Raw genomic sequence first — 8,706 nt, 5'->3', positions numbered from 1 at the left:
ACTCTCTGTACCAGGAACCAGGGCAAAGGCCAAACACATATACTTTTTATTATACTACATGTAGAAACTGCATCCAGACCATAATACCCAGTCCCTTTGATCTTAATTCTATCAAATCATTCATCTTTGGAGCTATTAGTGGGACTCCTCTTGTATATCATAAGTCTCTTATAACCCCGAAAGCCCCAATTCTGCATGATAATGCTTTTGAGATTAGGAAGGAAGTGGTGGATCCAAGTCAGAAGATACAGAGACAATGAAAATCTTCCACACTCAAGTTACAAACAAGCCTTGTTTTAAGAAAACTCAAACCAGATGTAGTGGCACATGACTGTAATCCCAGAGCTCTGGGAAGATAAGGTAGGAGGATTACAAATTTGAATAGAGCCTGGGCAACTTGGTGACCTAGTCTCAAAATAAAAAATAAAAAGGCTGGAGATGTAGATCAGTGCAAAAGCCCTGGGTTCAATCCCCAGTACTGATGGAGGAGAAAGAAAGAAAAAAAGAAAGAAAGAAAGAAAAAAAGAAAGAAAGAAAGAAAGAAAGAAAGAAAGAAAGAAAGAAAGAAAGAAAGAAAGAAAGAAGGAAGGGAGGGAGGGAGGGAGGGAAGAAAGGAAAGAAGGAAGGAAAGGAGGAAAGAAGGAAGGAAGGAAGGAAAAAGAAAATTCATTATGGAAAAATTCCTATTTCCTATAGGAAAACTAAGAAGGTGAGTAATTGCATTACCAAAGAATTTTCATTTAATAAAGGAATTTTTCCAAGGGTTTTTGTTTTAATTTTAAAATTGTGGCTACAGATGCATAACATCTTAACCATTTTTAACATATAGTTCAATAGTGTTGAGTATATTCACATTATTGTGCAGTAAATCTCTAGAAGTTTTTCATCTTGCAAAAGTAGAACTTCTATTAAGCACTATTTCCTCTTCTTTCTTTCCCACAGTCCTTAGTAAACACCTTTCTATTTTCTGCTTCTATGATTTTGACCACATTACATATCTCATATGAGTAGAATTATAGAGTACTTGTCCTTTTGTGTCTGTCTTAGAGTTTCAGGATTCATCCACATTGGAGCATATGACAGGATTTCCTTCTTTTAAAAGTCTGAATATATCATTATACATATATAGTCACATTTTATTTATTCATTCTCTCTTCCATAAACATTTGGATTATTTCCATCTCTTGACTATTGTGACTAAAGCTACAGTGAACATGAGTGTAAAAATAGCTCCTTGAGATCTTGATTTGAATTTGAATATATACATATAAGTGGAATTTCTAGATCACACAAGTAATTCAAATTTTAATTTTCTGAGAACCCTTCATACTGTTTTCCATAGCAGTTGCACTATTTCACATTCCCACCAAGAGAACAGTTTCAAATTCTCCATATCCTCACCAACACTTGCTCTCCATTTCTCCAGATTCTTTAAGAGGTTAGCTCCTGTACTGTCTGAAAACAGAACTCTGTTTTCCCTCATATATACATCTCAGAGAAGCCGCTTCACTTTCACTGGGATACAGTGAGAAGAGCTGCACAAAGCACCAGGGAAACATTAGTGGATGTCACCTAGACTTGAGGCCTGGAAGGGGCTAATTATTCAAATTGTCTCACTCCCTTTGACTCAAACCTCCAGCAGCTGGCACAAACTCAGTGCCTCTGGAGATGCAGTATCATCTTATGTGAGGCTCAGTTGTTTGCCTCCTTGATAGATTGACTTGCTTTTTTATCTTTAAAGGGAGGAGTATTTTAACCTGGGCCACCTCAGTACAAGTATCTACAGTTGCCCATTAACTGGGTTTCCTCCTCCTCAGTAGGACACACACATCCGTATCCTAGTGCTGAGAAGCTTCCTTGACAGCTCACCCCAAATGCCTGTTATTACTCAGATTAACAATATTATCAACCATCCACATTCTGTGAGCATCTGCAATTGGCTAGCACTTCACAGAGCCTAGAGGTAGACATGCCTCTTGGATTTCTAATCTGAACACAGGTAGAGCAGAGACAAAGGAAAGGGCAAGCATGCATCTGAGCCTCTCCAGGCTTCTCTTGCCTGCAGCTGTCTGATGATGTGTCACATGGGGAAAATCAACCAACAGGAGGCCTGTCAGAGAGCCCAGGACTCCCTGCCCTTCCTCAGAGAGTCATACAACCACAGCTTCTGGTCCAGGAATCAGAAGTGAGCATGAGGTTATATTCTGACCTTCCTCACCCTCTCATTTGTGTAGAAAGGAATAGGAATATGGGTCTGGATGCTAAGTTGCTATGACGTCTGTCATTTCCAAATTGCATGACATGACTAAGAACCTTGGCTACTTTTGCCATTTGAGACAGAGGGCAGCTGTACTGTGGCGCAGCCCAAATACAGTAAGATCTTGGCCCAAGCTACCCTTTGAACAAACCAATAGCTGTCACCTGCCAAAGAAGCAGAAACAACCAGAAAGTGCAAGAGAGAGTGCTGATAAGTCTACCAGGCAACAAATAAAGACCAACTCTTGGGGTGGTCTGAGAGCAGAAGGAAGTTAGAAAAATTGAATGGCAGCTTAAGAGGCAGCTGGCTGAGGTGAATAGTTGTTATAAGATAGAAGAATCGTTCACATTTCAGCAATGTTGAAGAAAAGGATTGTAGGTGAAGGCGCTATACTGTAGTGCTGATGGCCCTCCTCCAGAGATAATTCTGAGAGTATATCCCTCTTGGTAAAATCAAAAAGAGACCATATGCAGGAATGGTTCTCATAAGTAACATTCAAACGTGGGTGTCTCTAGAGCTCTATACGAACCTTATAAAACTTTCCGTTTAAATCCAAGAGCTACTAGAAATTCCTTCAAAGTTCTTTTCCCTAATATTAGTTTATTCACTTGATCTAAGAATGAAGGTTCATTAGTTGTTCCTTAATAATAATGGAATTCTTACTGTCTTAGTCACTTTCTCATTGCTGGGACAAAAGACCTAAAATCACAATTTAAAGCAGGAGAGGTTTATTTTGGTTTTAGATGTCTCACTCTTTGCATCATTGGCTGGCTCCAAGCCAGAAAAAGCATGGTGGACAAGCCTGGGAGCAAAGTGGCTCATATCACGGTGTTCAGAAAGCAGAGAAAGCGAAGGAGGAGCAGAGAAGGAGATCCACCCTTTTAAGTCATGCCCCCGGTGACCCACTTCTTCCAACCAGACCCCACCTCCTAACAGCACATCCAGCTAAGGATTCATCAGTGGATAAATCCAGTGGTGACTATAGTGCCCCTGTGATGCAATCATCTCCCAAAAGTCCCACATCTAAACACATGAGTCTTTGAGGGGACATCTGAGATTTAAGTACTACAACATTCCACCCTGGCCCCTAAAAGACTCATGTCCATCTTCTATGTAAAGTGCATTTAGTCCATCTCTAATACTCACCAGTCTGAACAGTTCCAGCATTGGGGAAAAGTCCAAGTCCAAAGACTCTTCTGAGTCTCCAAGCAAACTCTTAGTTTTGAGCCCGTTTTAAAAAAGTTATACACAGCTGAAATATAGTGACACAGGAAAAGCATTCCCATTCCGAAAGGGTGAGTTGGGGGATAGAAAAGAATGAAAGCAAAGCAAGATTGAAAACTAGCAGAGAAAACATTACCTCCTATAGCTCTGTGTCCAGCACCTGGGGCAAGCTGTGGGAAGATGTGAGCTCTAAACAGTTTGTGCAGCCCTTCCCCTACTGCCTGTTGCAGTCCTCATGGCCTCTTTCTTGGATCGCAAGAAACTGAAGACCAATGTCCAAAGCTAATGGCAAAGACCTTTCCTCCAAAAAGGTAACACTTCCTTCTTTCCCTTTTTATTCTGTCCAGGCTACATGCCTAATGGTTGGTGCTCCCTTATCCAAGGTGGGTCTTCCCCTCTGTGTTTGCTAATCTACGTGTAAATCCTCCACATACACACCCAGAACTTTACTAATCTTCTAGGCTGCTCTTACTCAAATCAAACTGACATATCACAATTAATGATCATACTTACCAAGTGACATGTGATCTCCAACGGGAGCCAAATAAATTGATTGAAATATTTCTTCAGGATCTAATTAAGGGTCCCAGTTTCTCAGTTCTCTCAGAGAGTTAATGTGTTCAAGTCTCAGAACAATTGACCCATGCTTAGACTTGCCTCACTCTGAGGAAGAACCAAACTCAAAGGGTGACCATGTCAGAAGGAACATTCACCTCCACTCCTGGACACTGTCACAAGGGTAGCTGGAAAGCACATGCTCTAAGTCAGATGGTTGCTTTGAAACCTCATTTCCAATCCCACTGAGCTGTGTGACTTCTGCCTCTTTTACCTTGTTAAACTTGCTTCTCTGGTGAGTAAAGGGCCATGATAGTTCTTAAAAGTTAAGGCTGTGGTGAGGACAAAATTGGACAACACAAGAAATAAAAGATCAAAACTGTCTTGGCCAGGTTTCACGCATGGTAGTAGCCAATGAATACTTAATGGTTGAAAAGTTCAAGTGAACTTGTTGGGAGCAATGCTACATAATTTTAGGGAAAAATCATTTGGTTAGCCTAGTTCTCCCGCCTACAACCCAGCTATGGAATTCTGAGACATAATTCCATTTTGGCCTCCGGTCACAACTGAGACCTCAATGATCCAGTGATGCTGTGATTCTCCGGGGCAAGAAACATCCTGGGAGCTGAAAACATCCTGGGAGGAGCAAACATCTACTCAGTTCCTCATTGGACTGTTACATCTTGTTTACCCAGGATGTACTGAACTCTCTGCAAGTCATTTGTTATATTTGTTTCTCCCAATGTGCGGTAAGCTGGGGGCTGTCGTCTTTGCCACCCAGAGCAGCACTGATCAGACCCAGAGCTCAGCTTCTTCTCAGTCTCATTTTTCTACCTTTCCTGTAATTCACCATGTACTGCCATGGCTCGCAGGAGACTAGAACTTAACTGCAGAGGTTCTAGTAACATCCCCTTTCCCTGTTCCCTACAGAACTGAAACCAATTCTAATAAACACCTGAGCATCTAATAAAAAGCTAAATAAAACACTATGCATCAGGATAAAGACAAGAAAAAGAGGCAAAGAAGAGAGAAGAAATCAGACACCATCTCAGGCTCTTAAAAGGATTATAATCTAATTAGAGAGCAGAATTTGAGAAAATTGCTTTTAGTGTTTCTAAACCAGAGTTTCTGTTAACTAAAAATTCCCTGAGCTCCCCTGAACACTAATTATGCATCAGATTCTAGCATAAACCTAGTCTTGATGACTTAGAACACTGCACCAAGGAATTATATATGAACACTGGTAATCTACAAGTGTATCATAAAATTTTCATAATAAATCTCACCAATAAAATATTTTGAGTACAAACCCCTACAGGTTTATTTCCTAATTTTGAATTTTGATGCTTTTTGTAATGTATTATTATAGCATATTCATAAAATATACCCAAAGATGAAATTTTAACAGGAAGAACAAGGATGAAATAACTTCTCTAAAGTAATATTATTTTATCTTACTAATAATACAATAAAAATCTTCTGCTGTCATAAAAAGAATCAATAGTCATATTTTTAGTGAACACAATGCAATTAAATACAATTTTCTCTTTCTGAAAAATCTTAGTTTAGCATAGTGAGCCAAAAGTCAGATTCTAAGTTCAGCTGATTTGAACTTTTGGATTTAGTGGCTGCCATAACTGAAGAGGATACCTCACAAAGATCTGCAGGTCCAAAAAGAAAAGTATAGAACCAACTGCAGTTTCTAAATCAAAATGTTCAATACTATCCTCCCATAATGCAAGAATTTCCTTACTGGATTTCCTGTTGTCAATCAGATATTCTTCAGTACTTATTGGTTAAGAAAATGAAAATGTTCTGGAATTAGATAGTAGTAGTGGACCCACAACATTGTAAATAGACTAAAAACCCTGAGGTGTACATTTTAAAGGGGGAATTTTATGATATGCAAATTATATACTCTGACAGATTTTGACAAATGATTCAAAACCTACTTAAAACTGTTCTTTTAGGAGATTTAAAAATACTACAAATTGGCCAGGGATTTAGCTCAGTGGTTTTGCCACCTGCCTCGCAAGCACAAGGTCCCATGTTTGATCCCTGGTACAAAAAAAAAAAAGAAAGAAAGAAATTAATCTTAATCTTTCCAACTTTTTTCACTGTATAGATACAAAACATTTTATAGATGAGCTTTTTACATATTTAGGGCAATAAATGCTCAAAATCTTAGAAATATTTTAAGCAGGAACTCCATTATTCATTGTTAAACCACTATCTCTACCAAGAAAAATAAAAAACAATTGTATTTTTTTTTTCAAAAAGGATCCTAGACGGCAACTGCTAACAGCCACTTGTCACCACAAGAAAAGGTCAGCAAATGTGGAATGTTTGTCCTTTGATAAAAAGAAATAACTGCAAACTCTTGGTGGCATGAGATTTTCTAGTTTATTGTCTATTTTGATACAATACACTTCAAAGATCCTCGAATTTTACACAGCTCTGTCAGTTTTCAAAATTAGATTAATTGCTTCCATGATATCCTGCAGCTCACTGTGTGTTTTGGCTTCAACTACTCTGCAGCAATAGCTCAACTATATAATAAATTTCTATGACTATGAATAAATAAATTCAGGGTGAATACATTTCAAGAGTGATGCTATCTTGTATTCCTATCCCAGCATTTTCTTTTAATTCCAGCCACTTTGTCAAATGCTATTTTCAACCATTGTCCTATAAGCACATTGTCTCTAGTAAAGAAGTTATTTACAGTTGGAAGCACATCTTTTCTGGCATGTTTTCTATAATTGGTTTACAAAAGAGCAGTGCTTTGTATATTTTATTATCAAAGTGGAAGCTACATAGCAAGCACTTCTTGATTTACTTCTATACTCATTTCTTTGAAGTTTTCTTCTGTATCTACCAGCAACATTTGCTAGCTAAAGATGAATATTAATTCCATTCTATCTTTCAAAAAAGGATTTATTGGGTACTTGGTATAAGCCAGCCACTCTTCTAGGTGCTGAGGAAATAATGAACAAAATTAAGTTTTCATTCAGCTCTATTCCTGTAAGAGAGGACAAATAAATTTTAAAAATCAAATACAGTCATCCATTGGTGTTGTTATGGCTTGTATTTAGATGTCCCCTCAAAGCCTCATGTGCTCCCTCACAGGTGCAGCTTTTGGAAAGCACCTAGATGATAGGTGTGTGATACTGGATTATGAGTATGTGATAACTGGATTAGTTTACCAACTGGTTCAACATGGTTGTGAGTGATAGTATTACTGAAGAGGGAAGCCCAACCCTGGGTGTTAGTGGCACTAACCAATAGGATGTAGTCTGAATAGAATAAAAGGGAAAGAAGGAAGGCAGACTTGCTGCTTCCTGCCTGCTCTACCATGGACTGTTTCTCCTCTGCCATATGGCCCTGCCTTGGAGCCAGCAAACTACAGACTGAAACCTCTACAAATTGTAAGCTAAACTCAACCTCTCCTCCTTTCACTGGTCAGTGTGGGGTATTTTGGCCCAACAATGAAGAAAGTTAACTAAGATACTCTGTATCTACTGGGAACTATCCAGGATATCAAAATCCATGGCTGCTCATTTCCTATATAAAACCAAATAAATATAAAATGAAATAATATTTGCATATAGCCTATACCTATTTTCCAATATAATTTAAATCATTTAAAATTCCTTATACAATGTAAGGAATATCTAATACAATGTAAATGCTATGGAAATAGTTATTAGACCACATTGTTTAGAGAATAGCATGGAAATATGTCTATACATGTTCAGTATAGACACAATTTCTTTTTCTGAATATTTTTGTTCTGTGGTTATTTGAAGCCACAGATATGAAACCAGTAGATATGGAGGACTGACTTTATATGTCAGGGTTGAGTGCTTCAAAGAAAATTCAGGCTATTGAAACAGAGAGTGGTAGACCCGGCTGTTATAGGCAGTGAGGAAGACCTCTCTCAGTTGGAGAACTGGCTGTGCTGGATTACCTTTATCTTGCAAAAGACTCTGTGATCTGAGAAAGAGTATGGGCAAAGGCCCTGATGCAGGAGCCTACTGAGAGTAGCTGAACTACAGGGAGGCTTGTATGCCTCTTGCCAGAGTGAGGGAAGGAATGTGGTAAAGTCAGAGGTCAGAGGACAGCCCTGAGAGATCAAAGGATTAAGAGAGCCTTGAGGAGTAGAGGAAGGACTGAGGATTTTATTCTAAGCAGATTTGAATCCATTGGAAGATACTCAGAAGAACATGGCATGATCTAACTTAGGTTGGAAAAGATTTTTCTGGCCCCATGGAGAACAGAAATAACATGCAAGGCATCAAAAGACAAATTTCAATTGTCCAGATCAGACATGGACTCACGTACTAATGTAAGAAGGCAACGAAAGATTCTGGATGTGTTTTGATATAGAACCAGTGAGATTTGCTGACAGATTAGAATATAGGGCAAGAGAGAAAGGGGACAGAATACTGCCTGGTTTCTAACCCAAGCACTTTAGAACCATTGTAGACATTTATGGGATGGAGAAGCCTGAAGCACGTTCCACTAGGAAAGTTCTTCAGAGATGGAGATGTAGAATTCGGTCTGATCATGTTAAATTGGAGAAAACTAGATATCCAATGGTAGGGTTCAAGAAGACAGCCATTTGTAAGGGTCTGGAGTCACAGGGAGGTATTTGGAATAGAAATATT

Source organism: Heterocephalus glaber, unplaced genomic scaffold, assembly GCF_053883595.1.
Source record: "Heterocephalus glaber isolate CG9 unplaced genomic scaffold, H.glaber_assembly_v1.0 deba00001666, whole genome shotgun sequence".
Lineage (NCBI taxonomy): Eukaryota > Metazoa > Chordata > Mammalia > Rodentia > Bathyergidae > Heterocephalus > Heterocephalus glaber.
The sequence above is the reverse complement of the archived record's forward strand: the minus strand, read 5'-3'. Positions refer to the sequence as shown.